This window comes from Passer domesticus, chromosome 4, assembly GCF_036417665.1.
Source record: "Passer domesticus isolate bPasDom1 chromosome 4, bPasDom1.hap1, whole genome shotgun sequence".
In the NCBI taxonomy this organism is placed as follows: domain Eukaryota; kingdom Metazoa; phylum Chordata; class Aves; order Passeriformes; family Passeridae; genus Passer; species Passer domesticus.
In genome coordinates this window covers 21,449,609-21,453,768 of record NC_087477.1, presented here as the reverse complement: position 1 = coordinate 21,453,768, position 4,160 = coordinate 21,449,609, and positions in this window count along the sequence as shown.

The window sequence follows — 4,160 nt, the reverse complement described above, 5'->3', positions numbered from 1 at the left end:
AAAACCCACCTGGAAAAACAAAATAAAAACTTCCATGTCTCTATCTCTGCACAGCTTCTTTCAGTGTTGTACCTGAAAGAGCTACAGTGGCTCTTGGAATCTTAACACACACAATAGAGTCACACATTCTCTCTCTAATATTCCCTTCCCCCAAAAGTATATGATAATTTAGAGTGCAAAAGAAAGGAGTTGTCTGCTCATTTTATTGATTTCTCATCTCTTTAAAATACAACTGGAAACAATGTCTCTCTTCCTTGATTAGATCTGAAATGCCATGAGACTACACAGCAGGTTGCTCTTTCTCAACCAGAAATTTTATTGCTACTACTTCCCAAGTTCTCTACTAAACATGGACAGCTTGTGAAATACTTCAACCTGTCTGGCTTTTGACAGGTCTTCCTACAAAACTCTGAGTTATCCAAGAACACTCTGTAGCTGTCATGACTATCACTCCACAAACCTTTCTTCTTACAGAAAAATCCACTGGGAACCACAGAATAGCAGCAACATTAGCCAAAGTCCCTCTTTCTGTGCAAGAGCACACAAACAGAATTTATTTTGTGTCATAACTCTGAGTTTGAGAAGAATGCTGCTCCCAATTTTATATGAATGATCAGACCACTGCAACCATTAGAATACATGTTTTTTCAGGAAAGCACAGGTAAAGACCATGCAATGTCCAAAAAAATAAAATATAGCAGAACCTTACTGCTATGTTATTTAATAGTTATTGGTAATAGCATAAATTGAGCTTACAGAGTTCTTAATCTACTGCTAATAGGAATAATAATATTGATGATGATGAAGGCAAACAGTTTAATAATCTTCTATGTAGCATTGCAATAGATATGCTCTATGACTTGGACCCCACTATGGAAAATCCAGGTTGCACAAGAAAACATTGTATTTGTGTCAAAAAAACTGCTCACATAGTCATACACTTATTGACTTAATAAAAAAATGCAAAATGACTGTGCTTTATAACACTTAGAAGATCATTAGACTTAGTATCTCACTCCTGACACATTAACCTTTCTACAACCATGGCCATATATACTTGTCAGGGGTGGTTTTCTATGGGCTTTTTGTCTTTTAGTAAATATAAAGTTAAACAACATAACTTTGACTCTCAAAAAGCAGTTATATTGGGATTGTTGGATATGATTTTAAGGCTATGAAGATTTAAATGTCTTCCAATATTTCTAAATTGCTGGAACCATAGAAATTAAATGTACCTTTCTTCATGGCTTCCCTACAGTTTTCTCCATCTGTTTTTGTTTTTCAAGTACTCCAACTTCCATTAGGTTAAAGATTTTACAGCGCAGAATGCTTTACTAGAGCATGTGATGTTAAGTTTCTCTGGAGTCACATTAACAAATTACATATATGTTTAATATGCTTTCAAAACACAAAGAACTGGCATTCCTTGAGAGAATTTTCTTGCCAATACATTGATTAGGAAAATGTTCCTTAATACCTACATCCTCTATTTAAATTACCACTGTTTAATTAGGTATTATTGCTGAATTAGGGATTGATTTCTTGTGTCAGGATTTATTGGTCCAGGCTCTCACCCACTGTAGCCAAGTTTGCTCAGAAAAAAAGAGCGTGGTGAGCTTGGATCCTGGCAATGCTGGGTGCCAGCTGATCTAATGGTTAAAGGCCAGGGGAATACAAAAGTCATTCCAATTCATTTTAGCTGCCAACAGCAGATTGAGATTGTCCAGGTAGACCTTGCAGAAGCCTAAAAAGGTTTTTCCTTTTTAGGAGTTATTTAAAAAGTTCTATGTCCTCAAACTTCCTCCAAAAAAACTGCTGTTGATGCAGAGCTATTGAGCTGGAAGTGTCTTTGTTTTGGGGGAGAGAATTAAGCACTGCTAGAGTAATCCACTGTTTCATCCACTGACTTCTGCACTAAAAGCATGGGCCCTGTTTTAAATAGTCACCTCTCTATTGAATTAACCATTTCTACCAAATATTTGGACACATGCCTTTTGTTTCTTTGGAATGAAAACTGAATTGATCTATTGGCAAGATAATCCATATCTCTAGGGTTATGAAATAACAAAAACTGCACCTCAAAAATTTCTGAAAACTGTTAAGGAAATGCATTGAAGAAATAGATGTATTAGAAACATCAGCAATCTTCTGGTTCTCATTTCAAATTACAATTTATGAGAGAAACTGGCTACAGTAGAGAGAATGAATGAAGAAAAAAGGTCTCAGTTTCTAAAACATACCAATGAGCATACAATGAATTCATATTATTCTCCTGAGGTTCCAAATTCACAGGGTTAGATTTTACTGTCATTAACTTGAGCAATTGTTGAAGGAATTTCTACCGGTGCAGCAGAACATAGACTAAACTCTCAATTCATAGTCATCCCGCTTTCATAAAATTTGTGGTTTAGACATGATTAAGAAACAAAGCTACAAAACTAAAAGAAAATAGCCTGCTATTGTAAAATTTCTCGCCAACAGGAAATCAAATATTGCAAAATAGCACTAAAAGACATGCAGATGTTTGAGTCTGTGCTTTGGACTCCTATAAACTTAGGAAAGTCAGATGCTTAAGTAAAAAAAACCAAAAACACAAAAACCCCAAAAACCGGAAAAAAGAAGAAAATACAATAACAAAATGAATTTGTGTATACTTACCCAAAGTGATTGCTATGCACGTAATGAATGCATCATTGAATGACTTTCTGTCCTAGCACCATCAGAATGAAAGAGCCTTCCATTTCCTGTTAAGAAAATAAAATTAGTTCCTCCCAATACTGACCTTTGACTAGTTTAGCTTTCCCAGAACCCTTTGGTATAATTATTTTAAGAAGGTGATAAGTAATGGCAGGATCTAATGCAATGATGTCTATAATGCATCATCTCCTATACCAACAAAATGATAATCGTTACAAAGGACTCGCCTCTGGTGTTCTCTATTCCCATGGCAGTGGGTAATGACTGAAGAAATTCAATATTGGGTCTGAGTTGCTGCTTCTTCACAAAGAAAAGGGATGAACATCTTGGAGAACTGAAAGAGCTGCATAATCAATGTCTCCTCTCTTAAGGTGCATGTGGTGAATTGAAAATAATAAAACAATAGATGTGTCTGATGTTTGAATTCAGAATCCATAATTTCACAAGTTCACAGTCATTATTTGATCTACATAATTATGCTGAACATTTGAATTAAAGTAAGAATAATTAAATAAGAAAATGAGCTGAACCTCATTTCAAAAGAAGACTTGGCTACAGTTAGAAAATATTTTTGCATGTATAACTTAAGTTTGTATGATGATGGAATTACAATTACATCCAAGAATAGGAAGCAATATATGCATCCATTATTTTCAGATGTTAGAGCAGAGAGAAAAGGAAGTTAAAAAATGGCAAGTGATCCCCTGACCAAAAAAAAAAAAAGACTGATTTTTAAAAGAATCAGTTTCCCTCTCCAGTTCACTGCTAAGCTGTGGATGCAGTGGTACCACTACAGCACCGAGAGGGGCAGGGGACAGTGGCTGGAGATAAGAACATTTAAGCCAGTATTGCCTCCAAAGATATTCACGTGGCAGCCTTCTCCAGGGGAGAATTCATTCCTTGGGAGAGTCCATGCTCCTCATCTAAATGAGACAGCAGCTCAAAACCTGCCATGCGTGGGCTGCACCGTGACCCCGATGCCTGTGAAAGTGCTCTGGCTGTGACCACTCACCCCTAATCTGATCCCTGAAAACCAAGCCTTAGAAGATGTATAAAGTACTTACTCACTTCTGAACATGCTTTAAAGCTATCCCTTAAAGCAGATGGAGTTTATTTTGTAATCTCTGTACAGCAGCTGAGTGACAAAAAATATACTGCAGTGCAGTGCAGAGTCAGTGTTTCATTATTTGAAATATTGTAAAAATTACTTTGTCTAATCAAGGCATCATTTCCTGTCCAAAGAGAAGGGTTAAATTATTGTCAGTGATGTTTGATTAAATATTTGCTAATTTATTTTTCATTAATGGATGTATTTGTTAGACCCTGAGATAGCCTCAAGAACTCAACACTAGAAAATCTTTGATGAGCTTTTTACAGATTTATGAATTTTTTCATGATCTAATAAAAATAAAAGAACAATGAAATATGATTTAAGTAAGCATTATAAAAAGATGTAATGAACA